This window comes from Saccopteryx bilineata, chromosome X, assembly GCF_036850765.1.
Source record: "Saccopteryx bilineata isolate mSacBil1 chromosome X, mSacBil1_pri_phased_curated, whole genome shotgun sequence".
In the NCBI taxonomy this organism is placed as follows: domain Eukaryota; kingdom Metazoa; phylum Chordata; class Mammalia; order Chiroptera; family Emballonuridae; genus Saccopteryx; species Saccopteryx bilineata.
This window is the reverse complement of record NC_089502.1, coordinates 97,916,108-97,929,963: the sequence shown is the minus strand read 5'-3', so window position 1 is coordinate 97,929,963 and position 13,856 is coordinate 97,916,108. Positions and strand designations below refer to the sequence as shown.

Here is a 13,856-nt window from a genome sequence, read left to right as displayed (position 1 = left end):
GCCAGTGGCAGTAGAGCATGGTGAGCAAGGAGATTGACAGGAAATCTGGGGAGAAGAGAGGCAGCACCAGGTAAGGGAGCAATATGATAAGGACTCTGAGTTTGACATGATCTGATTTACATGTAAAAAGGGGCACTTTGAAGTGGAGAACAGAATGTAGGGAAGGCAAGAATGGAAGCAGAGCAACCAGTTAGAAGCCAATTCCAATAATTCAGGTAAGAGATGATACTGGGTTAAACCAGTAAGGTAACTGTAGAAATGATGTGTTGGATTTTGGTTTTATTTTGAAGTGGAACCAACAGTGTGGGTGGAGCACAGGGCGCATTCCTAGCAGCTGTAGCCACAGCTGCGAGAATACTCCAGCTCCCAGAACCCTCCTGGGCATACCCAGGAAGGAAGCTCACCTGCTATAAGGAAGTGACTTAGCGCCAACCACGCAGCTCCCTGACCTTTTCAGCCATTGGCTTTGAGGAACACGCTGTAACACCCTATAGGCTGAACCTGTGTATATAAGCTAGCTTACTTCCTGAATAAATCGGATCTGTGTCACTGAACCTGGTCCCCAGAGTCAGGTCTTTGCGTCTCTGTTGTCTTCACCCACAGCAGGACTTGTCCACACAACAAGATGTACTAATGGATTGGATTGGGGTAGAGAAAAAGAGAGAAGTCAAAGGTGATATAAGCACCTGGCAGAATAAAGTTGCCATTTACTGAGAAAAATGATGAAAGAACTAGTTTAGATAGAAAAATCATGAATTTGGTTCTAAAAGTATCTAGTTTGAGGTGTCTTTTAGACATCTAAGGTGGCTGAATATGTAAGTCTGGGGTTCAGTAAAGTGCTCATTGCTGAGGATAGTTATCAAGAGCTATGTGTAATAGTAATTAAAGTCACAGTATCTGATGATATCAGCTAGGGATGAATATAGCTAGAGAAAAATAGAGCTCTGAAGAGGGAGTCTTGGAACTATGAAGAACGAGCAAAAAATACCTGATAATAGGCTTTCAGTTCCAGACAAGATGGAGTAAGCACATTTCACCGTATTAAACCCATTAAAAAGAAATAAAACCTGGACAAAGTTGATAAAGTAACAATTAGTAAACTCTGAAAGATATAGATAAAAAGGTAGACTGGTTCGGACCTTAGGACTTAAAGAGAAACCAGTGGGGAGTTCTGTGTGTGTTTTATTGTTTGTTTGTTTTTGTCTTTTATATATCGTGGCCTGGGTACTGGAGAGGGCCAAAATCTAGAAATGTCAATGGGCACAGACAAAAATGCCCCAAAGGAAGCCCCATCTTCCTTGCTAAAGAAATAGGAAAGGGTGACTCAGCAGGACAAACATTTTGACTAGTGTAATACCTGCTCAAGTCCAGGTGAACATCTTGAATAAAGTCACGCCTTATCCCCTCCCAACTAGAAAGTGGAAGGAGAATTACTAAGAGGAGGGAGTTAAAGAAACTAATTTTTTTAAGTATAAAACCCTGAGAAGACCTCTGAGTAGCCCATGTTTACAGAGTAAGAGCATAGTGGGCTTTCTGGATACCATTTGACAAACCGTTATGGAGTCACTGTCAGCCATGACAGTTATGTCAAGGGGAAATTTGACCAAGACTGAGGTAATGGAGTGCAATGGGGATGTCCTTGGGAGGGACCTGGCACCTCCTAAACCACAAATCTGGACATTCAAATAAGTACTCCACTTGCCATGATGAGACCATTGTCCATTTTGGGCTATAAGAACTTAGAGCTCTGACCAGTTGACACTGGAGTTTGGCTATACCACAGGTCAAACTCTGAAACCAACTGGAACTTTCACTCCATAGGATGCATGCTGCCACTGTAGCCACCTGGCTTGAGACCAATGAATGTCTCTCTACTACCAGTGACTGGCACTTTGTGCTGGACATTTGCTCTCTCCTTGCTTCCATCCATAAGCTCTTTCTGTGTGTAACCTGCATGTAACTCTATGGCTTATCAGAGAGGTCTCCCCTAATAATTCTGGCATTGTGGAAAGATACAAATGTGTGTGAGTAGCTCCTTTGGGGGATGCTCCCTTGCTCAAGACACCATGCATGAAATTGACTGGAAATAACACAGCAAAAAGTTTCAGAAACTAAACACTAGTCAGGGATACTACCAGGTTTCAAATTGGCCTCTGAGTAGCACAGACATGAACAGACCAAAACAGTACCGCAAAGGCTTTGAAACTAAATGGATATTTGTATTACAGCCCACAAAAGTGTGCCAAAAAGTGTGTTCTTAACCTAAATGACTTTACCACTTGCTACAACAGAAGATTTGAATAGGAACCAGAATCTCATTAAGTAATACTCAAAATGTCTAGGATACAATAAAAATTATTCATCATACAAAGAACTACAAAATTCTCAACTTGAGTGAAAAAACACAATCAACAGTTGTCAACATTGAGATAATACAGATGTTAGAATCACTTGACAATTTTAAGCAGCTATGATAAAAAGTACTCCAACAAACGATCATGAACATTTTTGAGAAGAAAAAATAGAAAGTTTCAGCAAAGAAATAAAATCTATAAAAATGAACCTAGTGGAAAGTTTAGAACTATAAAGTATAATAACTAAAATTAAATAAAAAACATAAAACAACAACTCAGTTGATAGCCTGACTAGCACAATGAAAATGCCAGATAAATCAATAAGTAAATTTAAAGTCAGTTCAAAGGAAATTATTCAATATGAACACAAGAGAGAGAAAGTAGATCGATAACAACTTTAGTAAAAGACAAATTTAGATTCTAAGATAGCAACCGAGTTGGCAGACATTCTAATCACCACTTCTCAGGACCAAACTTGGAGTTATAACTAAACTTAAAAAAAATCATCTTGAAAAACCAACTTAGGGCTAAATGAAGAGGAGTCTATAACCAAGAAGTCACAGAAGAAGCTACATTGAGACTGGTAGAAAGGGTGGAGACTTAAAAAGGGCTGCCCCCACTCCCAGGAGTGAGAATCAGCTGAGGGCTCCAAAGGGACTCTCAGCTGTTAGGAAGTTTTCCCTGAGAGGTGTGGATCCTAATCCCAGGCCAGACACTCCAGCAGAGCACCAGAGCCTAGAAGATGAGTACATATAGCATTTGTCAATGAGAAGAGGTGAGGTTTTTGTCTATGAGAGATGGGAGATCTCAGAGATGCAGATATCCTCTTAAAGGGTCAACACAGAAAATCTCATTCATAGCCACTTACCCTGGGATCCAGGCAGAGGAAGAGATGAAAGGACTAGAGTCACATGAGGAGAGTGTAAAATTGGTGGCCTTGAGGAGTGACTCGGTGGGGGACAGCCAATGGAAATCCTGTGCAAATAATTTTCTCTAATACCTTAGTCACAATCTTCCTTGGGTGGAGCAGTCCCCTCTGTGCAGCATTACCTGGGGGGAAAGCAACTGCTCCACCCTTGGGAATCTCTCTTGCCCAACAGTATGGAGATTGGGCCCTGCTGAGAAGTAAAGAGCCTTGGACAGAAAGAAAGGGGCTGAAAGGACTCAGGGGGTTGACAGTGACTCAGTTGTCTGACATTGAGTCCAGAGCTTTCCCTCCACTTTCCTGAGAATATGACTGATTCTTCTGCCTCACAGAAGATTCAGTAAAAACTGTCCAGACAGTGGGTAGACCAAATTTCTGGGTTTCAGAGGCCACACCCATCAGACTCTTAGTGGCCATACTCTACTGAGGTATGTGAAAAAATTCAGGACAGACTGACACATAGGGCCCTGGGGTGGGAGCTACACCCGCCACCTTTTCTAATTCCTGAATTGCCCCAGTCTCTAGACTCTACCAAAGGTGTTTTCTGGGGTCTATCCTAATAAGCAGCCAGGAGGCAGAGGCAGCAGGAGGTGATTCTCAGGGAAATTTGAACCCTTTGCTGACTTTCTCCAGGCCCAGTGCTGATAAATTCCAGAATAGGTGTGCAGCTTCATCCATGTGCACCTAGCCCAGCATATGCAGCTACAAACTGTGGTTTGCTTATAGCTCCAAAAAGGTTGCTGAGGATCATTCACAGGCAGTGTCTTACACTGGTCTGCACCAGGTTTCCTTCTAAGATGCCCAGAGCCAACGTATCAGAGCATGAGGCAAATAGCCTTTCTAGCAGCATGTCTGAAGGAAGAGCTCGTCAGGTACAAAACTCAGCTGAGGCCTGACCTGTGGTGGCGCAGTGGATAAAGCGTCAACCTGGAAATGCTGAGGTCGCCGGTTCGAAACCCTGGGCTTGCCTGGTCAAGGCACATATGGGAGTTGATGCTTCCAGCTCCTCCCCCTTCTCTCTCTCTCTCTCTCTCCTCTCTCTCTCTCTCTGTCTCTCCCTCTCCTCTCTAAAAAAAAATGAATAATAAAAAAAAAAACTCAGCTGAGGTGAATTCCGCTTCCTGTGGTCAATACCAGTGCAACAGCTCACATACATTGGACGAGGTAGAGCTTCATAGCCAGCCTAAGTCCAGGATATCCTACCCCACTGGGTAAAATTCCACAGGGTGAAGGGAGAGAGGCTTAGAGCATAGACATCAAAGTGTGAGTTTTTTAGAGCCTGTTGTTGGAACTGGCCGAGGGGCTAAGCTACCTTCTGTTGGGATCTCAATCAGCCCCAGTGGAAGACTCTCTCAATATTCTTCCCTGAGACCAGGGGCTTCCCAGTTGAAAGAACTTCTGCAGAGGGGATTGTTGGCCCCACCCAATCTGAACCTGTTGCTCACTTTGCTGGGGAGAAATAGAATTGGAATATCCAGAAATGGCTGAGGGATTAGGCTCTGGAGTAGGGGTCATTTTCACCATACTGAGCTCCTGACCAAAAGACCGCCTAAGTAGGGGGTTCCCACTAACATTGTCATTCCGACCTCAGGTGCCATAACCCACTAAGCTTACAACTGTAGAGGGATTGGTGGGGTGAGGCCAGTCTACACCACCTCTACAGTCTTTCTACAGAAGACTCTACAGAAAGACCAGACAGCTGAAAGATGAGGTGGAGCAACTGAAAAGTGGAATAAAATCTTTATGGAGCTGCTGTCAGCTCTAAGCAGCAGGAAGCTGATCCTGAAGCACAGGTTGACCCCTCCCACACATATCCAGGCACAGAAAACTGTAAACACAAATGGTAAATGGATTGCTAGCTTCAGACTGGTAGCCCATGGTGGGTTACGAACAATGTCTGACATCAACCCACTCCCAATCACCCCTCACAAGAGTACCCAGAACCAATACAACCAGAAATGGGTTGGAGACTGCACCAGTGCTCGACTAAACTAGGCACATAAGTGACACACCTAAAGAAGGAGTTCAGCAGGCACCAAAGCCTGCTGAGAATAACTACGTCCCATAGGACAGACTTCACAGTGTCTAGTACATGTGATAAAGGTTGACCCTTAGAGTCAGACAGCCTGAAGGATTAACTCCACCCACAAAAGAGCCAACAGCATTCAAGACTCACATACAAAAGGAGAGTAAATATTACACTCAAGAAATATTTGAAGAGCAAGGAGCTCAGGTAGCCTGGAGGTTAATAACACTGAGCCCACCTTTCTTGTAAAGATGACACAACAAATTTTGGAGTCAGAGCAGAGCTACCTAATGCACAGACAAAATGCACAAAGAAATATAACCCAAATGAATCAACAAGAGAAATCCCCAGAAAAAAGAATGAAATGAAATGGATGCAATCAAATTACCACACATGGAATTTAAAAAAAATAGTTATTAGGATGCTCAAGGATCTTAGAGTAAGAATGGATAATCACAAGAATTTAGTAAGCATTAAAAAGAACATTAAAGCTATAAAAAGAGCCAGTCAGAAATGGCAAATACAATATCTGAAATGAAGACTGTACTAGAAGGAATCAACAGCAGATTCAATGAAGCAGAGGATCCAATCAGAAATTTAGAGGAAAGGATAAATGTAAGCACAGAGGCAGAGCAGCAAAAGGAAAAGAGGCTTAGGAAGGCTCAGGAAACTCTAAGAAACCTCTGTGACAACATCAAGTGAAACAACATCCACATCACAAGGGTTCTTGAAGAGTAGAGAACAAACAAGGGATAGAGAACTTGTTTGAAGAAATCATAGTTGAGAAGTTACCTAAACTGATGAAGAAAAAGTCACACAAGTTCAAGAAGCACAGAGTCTCATTAAAGAGGAACTCAAAAAGGCCCACACTAAGACACATCATAATTAAAGTGCCAAAAATAAAAGACAAAGAAAGAATCATAAAAGCTGCAAGAGAAAAGCAATGAACTACTTACAAAGCAGCCCCCATAAGGTTGGCATATGACTTCTCAACAGAAACAGTTCAGGTCTGAAGGGATTGGCAAGAAATATTCAAACTGGTGCAAAACAAGAAACTATAACCAAGACTACTCTATCCAGCAAAACTATCTTTAAAATTGAAGAAGAAATAATGAGCTTCCCAGACCAAAAAATAGTTTCAAGGAGTTCATTACCACCTAACCAATATTGCAAGAAATGTAAAAGGGCCTGGAAGAGAAAAGGAAAACAGAAATTAAGAGAAAGGAGACTAAAGGTATAATGAACAAAACAACTATAAATAAGTACATATCAATAATAACCTTAAGTGTAAATGGATTAAATGCTCCAATCAAAAGACATAGGGTAGCTGAATGGATAACAAAACAAACATGACTCATATATACGTTGTCAACAAGAGACCCACCTCAGAACAAAAAATACACATAGACTGAAAGTGAAGAGAAAGAGAAAAATGTATTTCATGCAAATAGAAATGAAAAAAAAAGAAGGTGGGGTAGCAATACTTATTTTAGATAAAATGGTTTTTAAAACAAAGGCTATAGTAAGGGACAACGAAGGTCACTACATAATGATAAAAGGAGCAATCTTTATGCACCCAAAATAGGAGCACCTAAATATATGAAGCAGATTTTGATGGACAGAAAGGGAGATATCAACAGTAATACAGAAATAGAAGATTTTAACACACCACTGACATCAATGGATAGATACTCCAGACAGAAAATCAACAAAGAAGCAGTGGCCTTTAATGACACACTAGTTCAACTGGATTTAATCAATACCTTCAAAGCATTTCACCGCAAAGCAGCACAATACACATTCTTGTCAAGAGCATGTAGTACATTTTCTAGGATAGACTGCATGTTAGGACACAAAACAAGTCTCAATAAATTTAACAAGATTAAAACCATATCAAGCATCTTCTCTGACCACAGTGGTATGAAATTAGAAATCAACTACAATAGAAAAACTAAAAAACATTCAAACACTTGGAAACTAAATAGCACATTATTAAATAATGAATGAGTAAACAATGAAATTAAGGAAGAAATAAAATATTTCCTTGAAACAAATGAAAATGGACATACAACAACCAAAATCTATGGGGAACAGCAAAAGCAGTCCTGAGAGGGAAGTTCATACATTATAGGCATACCTCAAGAAGCAAGAAAAGTCTCAATTAAACAATCTAACCCTGTATCTAAACTAACTAGAAAAAGAACAACAAACAAAGCCGAGAGGAAGTAGAAGGAAGGAAATAGTAGAGATCAGAGTGGAAATAAATGACAGAGGCTAAAAAATAATACAAAATATCAATGAAACCAAGAGCTGGTTCTTTGAAAAAGTAAACAAGATTGGCAAACTTTTAACTAGACTCATCAAGACAAAAAGAGGGAGGACCCGAATAAATATAATTATGAGTGGCAGAGGAGTAGTAACCACTAACGTCACAGAGATACAAAGGATTGTAAGAAAATACTATGAAGAACTATATGCCAAAAAATTGGATCACCTGGGTGAAATGAATAAATTCTTAGAAGCATAAAATCTTCCAAAACTGCCCTGGCCGGTTGGCTCAGCAGTAGAGCGTCGGTCTGGTATGTGGGGGACCCGGGTTCGATTCCCGGCCAGGGCACATAGGAGAAGCGCCCATTTGCTTCACCACCCCCCCTCCTTCCTCTCTGTCTCTCTCTTCCCCTCCCGCAGCCAAGGCTCCATTGGAGCAAAGATGGCCCGGGTGCTGGGGATGGCTCCTTGGCCTCTGCCCCAGGCGCTAGAGTGGCTCTGGTCGCGGCAGAGCAACGCCCCCTGGTGGGCAGAGCGTCGCCCCTGATGGGCATGCTGGGTGGATCCCGGTCGGGTGCATGCAGGAGTCTGTCTGACTGTCTCTCCCCATTTCCAGCTTCAGAAAAATACAAAAAAAAAAAAAAAAAAAATCTTCCAAAACTGAGTCTGGAAGAATCAGAAAACCTGAGCAGACCGATTATAATAAATGGAATTGAAACAGTTATCAGAAAACTGCCAGTAAACAAGAAGTCCTGGACTGGATAGCTTCACAGGCGAATTCTACCAAACATTTAAAGAAGAACAAACACTATCCTTCTCAAACTATTCCAAAAATGAATGACTTCTAAGCTCATTTTTAAGAGGCATGCATCATCCTAAATCCAAAACCAGGTAGACAATACAGAGAAAGAAAACTAAACATAGATGCTAAAATTCTCAACAAAATATTAGCAAACTGTGCTCGCTTCGGCAGCACATATACTAAAATTGGAACGATACAGAGAAGATTAGCATGGCCCCTGCGCAAGGATGACACGCAAATTCGTGAAGCATTCCATATTTTATTAAGAAAAAATATATGTTAGCAAACTGGATCCAGCAATGCATTAAAAAGATTATATGACATAATCAAGTGGGATTTATTTCAGGGAGGTAAGGCTGGTATAATATTTGCAAATCAATAAATGTGGTTCATCACATAAACAAAATGAATGACAAAAATCACATGATCATATCAATAGATGCAGAAAAAGCATTTGATAAAATCCAGCATGCATTTATGACCAAAACTCTTAGTAAAGTGGGAATAGAGGGAAAAGAGTTGAAAAAAAAAATAAAGGTCATATATGACAAAATGACAGCCAACATCATACTCAATGGACAAAAGTTAAAAGCAATTGACTTAACAACAGGAACAAGACAGCTGTGCTCGCTATCACCACTCTTATTCAAGATAGTACTGAAAGTCCTAGCCACAGCAATCAGACAACAAGAGGAAATAAATGGCATCTAGGTTGGAAAGGAAGAAGTAAAACTGTCATTATTTACTGATGACATGACAGTGTACATAGAAAGCCCTAAAGTCTCTGCCAAAAAAACTGCTATACCTGATAAATGATATGGCAAACTGGCAGGATATAAAACTAATATTCAGAAATCAGTGGCACTTTCGTATACCAATAATGAACTATCAGAGAAAAAATAAGGAAACAATCCCATTTACTATTGCAACAACAACAACAAAAATAAAGTACTTAGGAATAAGTTTAACCAATTAGGAAAAGACTTGTACTTGAAAAATTATAAGACATTGAAAAAAGAAATCAAAAAAGATACAAATAAGTAGAAGCTTACCATGTTAATGGGTAGGAAGAAAATGAATATCATTAAAATGTCCATACTACCCAAAGCAATCTACAGAATCAGTTCAACTTGTATTAAAAATACCAGTGGTGACTGACCAGGCAGTGGTTCAGTGGATAGAGTATTCACCTGGTATGGTGAGGACCCAGGTTTGAAACCTCAAGTTTTCCGATTTGAGCAACAGCTCATCAGCTCAAGTGTGGGGTTGCTAGCTAGAGCATAGTGTGGGATCATAGACATGACCCTATGGTTGCTGGGTTAATCACAAAGGTTGCTGGCTTGAAGCTCAAGGTCACTGGCTTGAGTCCAAGGTCCCTGGATTTAGTTGTGTGTCACTGGCTCAGCTGGAGCCTCCCCCCCCCCACTAGTCAAGGCACATATGAGAAAGCAATCAGTGAACAACTAAGGTGCGGCAACTATGAGTTGATGCATCTCATCTCACTTTCTCAATAAAATAAAATAAAAACAAACAAACAAGAACAATAAAAAAAAACAGTGGCATACTTCACAGATCTAAAACAAGTATTTCAAAAATTTATATGGAACCAAAATCAAGCTGAATATCCTCAGCAATCTTAAAAATGACGAAAAAAGTTGGAGGTATCACATTTTCTGATATCAAGCTTTATTACAGGGCCATTGTAATCAAAACAGCTTGGTACTGGCATAAGAACACGCATATAGATCAGTGGAACAAAATAGAGAACCCAGGAATAAACCCATGCCTTTATGGTCAATTAATATTTGACAGAGGAGGCAAAAGTATACAATGGAGTAAAGACAGTCTCTTTAATAAATTTTGTTGGGGAAATTGGACAGGTGCATGCAAAAAAATGAAACTAGACTACGAACTTATACCATTCACAAAAATAAATGAATAAAAGACTTAAATGTAAGTTGTGAAACCATAAAAATCCTAGAAGTAAACATAGGCAGTAGACCCTCAGACATCTCTCAAAGCAATATTTTTGCCTATATATCTCCTCAGGCAAGTAAAATAAAGGACAAAATAAACAAATGGGACTATGTCAAACTAAAAAGTTTTGCACAGCAAAAGACACCATTAACAAAATAAAGAGACAATCCATGCAATGGGAGAACATGTTCAATGATATGTCTGATAAAGGCTTAATAACAAAAATTTATTAAGAACTTGTAAAACTCAATACCAGGAAGGTAAACAATCCAGTAAAAAAAAATGGACAAAGTACCTGAATAGACACTTCTCCAAAGAGGACATACAGATGGCCAATAGGCATGTGAAAAAATGCTCAACGTCACTAATCATCAGAGAGAAATAAAAATTAAAACCATAATGAGATATCATCTCACTCCTGTCAGAATGGCACTCATTAACATATTAATAAGCAACAAGTGCTGTTGATGGCATAAAGAAAAGGGAACCATCCTGCACTGCTGGTGGGAATGCAGCCTTGTGCAGCCACTGTGGGAAACAGTATGGCATTTCCACCAAAATTTAAAAACAGAACTGCCTTATGACCCAGCCATCCCACTTCTAGGAGTATATCCTAAGAATCCCAAATCACTAATTTCAAAAGAAGATATGCACCCCCATGTTTATTGCAGTGTAGTTTACAATAGCCAAGTTCTGGAAACAGCCCAAGTGTCCATCAGTGTGTGAGAGAATAAAAATGCTGTAATAGATTTACACAATGGAATACTACTAGGCTGTAAAAAAGAAGGAAAATTTACCTTTTGTGATAGAATGGATGGACTTGAAGATTATTATGCTAAGTGGAATAAGTCAGGCAGAGAAAGACAAATACCATATGATCTCACTTATATGTGGAATCTTATGAACACAATAAACTGAGGAACAAAATAGAACAGAGTCAGGGTAACAGGGAACAGATGGTCAGCTGTCAAAGTGAAGGAGGAAGAGTGGACAGGATCAAAGAAAGTGAAAGGATTAGCCACATAGATGCAGACAACAGGGTAGCAATAGTTGGAGGGAAGGAGGGGTAAAGGTAGTTGGAGAGGGGGCAAATGGCTGTGGAAAAAGACTTTGCATGGAAGGCATGATGCAGTGTGTAGAGAGAATGTTATATTGTGTGGGACATTTGAAACCATGTCAACACAATAATTGAAAAAAAAGACAAAATTAAGAATTCAGGATGCTTAGCAAATCCTAACAGGAGAAACCCAAAGAAATCATAATCAGACACATCATAATAAAATTATTAAAAAGTATAAGACAAAGAACAAAATTTTGAAATTAGCCAGAGAGAAATAATGCATTACTTATAGGTAGTGTTCATAGAAGCTTTATTTGTAATTTCCTCAAACTCTAAACAGGCCAACTGTTCTTTAATGAACAAATAGATAAACACATTTGTACATCCATATGATGGAACAGTACTCAGTGAGAAGGAGGAGTGTACTTTTGATATACATAACAACTTGAACTGTTTTTCTTTCTCTTGTATTATAAGGGTATCATCCTGACTGAAAAAAAAGCCAATCTCAAAAGATTTCATCTATATAATACTATTGAAATGGCAAAATTTTACTGATGAGAGCAGATTAGTGGCTGCCAGAGGCTAAGGATAAGGTATGATTATAAGAAGGTAGTTTCTTTGTGGTGATGAAATAGTACTGTGTCCTGATCATGGTAGTGGGTACATGAAGCTCTACTATATACCCACCCCCTCAAAATAAGCATATGTAAAATTGGTGAGATCCAAATAAGGCCTATAGTTTCATTGTACCAATATAAGTTTCCTGATTTTTATCATGTGCTATGGCTCTGTCAGATGCCATTTTGGGGGGAAAGCTAGGTGAAGGGTACAGGAAACCTCTCTGTAGTATTTTTTCAACTTTTCTTGAATCCTAAATTATTTCAACATTAAAAAAATTAGAGCCTGACCTGTGGTGGCGCAGTGGATAAAGCGTCAACCTGGAAATGCTGAGGTCGTCGGTTTGAAACCCTGGGCTTGCCTGGTCAAGGCACATATGGGAGTTGATGCTTCCAGCTCCTCCCCCCTTCTCTCTCTCTGTCTCTCCTTTCTCTCTCTCTCTCTCCCTCTCCTCTCTAAAAAAAAAATGAATAAATAAAAAAAAACATTAAAACTTAAAAAAAAATTAGAAAAATAATAAGGAATTACCAATGAGTTGGTAAAAGAAGAGTCCAGAGGCCAAAGGAAGAAAGTGTTTCATGTAGAAGAGAGGTACTCCAGCATTTGTTTATATGGAGGTCACTAGGGACATAGACAAGAGCAGTTTTGATATAGAAGTAGGCATAAAAGCTTTACTGGAAAGTGTTCAAGAGAGATTGGAGGGAGAGGAAGTGGGTGCAATTTGTACAGTGTGGAAAAGTTTAAGATTATCATTGTAAAAAAAGAAAATTTCTATCTCTTAAGGTTTTATTTTGTTTCATAATAAGTTGTAAGTCACCATTAACTTGTCATAAAACACCTGATTATTTAACTTTATTAGTAGACTGGTGTTATAAAATATATGACATTTACCTGCCTTGTTTTGTAATTCTGTTTTTAAAAATACAATTGTGTTACTCTGAGCACCTCTAGGGAATAAATTATACTACTTGTTAATAACCAGGGTAGCAAGGGACTGCCCATGAAGAGAGGATGGAAAAATATTGCAGCAGATTAATTAATAATGTGACACATCTGAATGTTTTCAGCTCTCAGACTGCGGTAATGATCTCATCTCCTTGACTACCAGCTGTTGTTCATGCTTGTAATAAAAAAAAAAAACAAAATGAAGAGCCTTGCAGAAGCTTAAAGCAGAAATGGGAAACAGAAAATTGCCTTTTTCTCTGCAAAAACAAACAAAAAATCCCCCACTAAAATGTCTTTCTTCCAAGCACAACAAATTTATTCTCAACAGATAAATGATACATGTTAAGGACAAAGTCCTTATAAATAAAATTAGGAGATTTAAGTAGTCCTTTCAGAGGAAGAATTAACTGAGATCCCAACTATAGCATCTATGTTGGAAAAAAAAGTCAAGACAAAAAAACCCCACAAAAACATTATCAAAGAATCAGATTCAACATTTTTTTTTTTCCTAAGTGAGAGGAGGGGAGATAGTGAGACAGATTCCCACATGTGCCCAACAAGGATCCACCTGGCAACCCTCATTTGGGGCTGATGCTTGAATCAACTGGACTATTTTTAGCATCTGAGGCTGACGCTCACACCAACTGAGCTATCCTCAGTGCCCAGGGCCAACACTAGAACCATCGAGCCACTGGCTGTGGGAGAAGAGGGAGAGCAGTAGGGCGGGGTGTAGAGAAGCAGATTGTTGCTTCTTCTGTGTGCCTTGACAGGGAATCAAGCCCAGGATGTCCATACATTGGGCCAATGCTCTATATCCACTGAACCAACAGGCCAGGGCCAGGTTCAGCATTCTTTATGATCCTATCTAATAAAGGATC

At 39.7% G+C, this 13,856-nt stretch overlaps 1 non-coding gene across 1 annotated transcript; it reads left to right on the top strand.

Moving 5' to 3' along the window:
- Nucleotides 1-8,530: 8,530 nt before the first annotated feature.
- Nucleotides 8,531-8,637, top strand: LOC136317934 (U6 spliceosomal RNA). Its single transcript, XR_010727924.1, has one exon. It is a non-coding gene; the product is annotated as a U6 spliceosomal RNA (small nuclear RNA).
- Nucleotides 8,638-13,856: the final 5,219 nt, after the last annotated feature.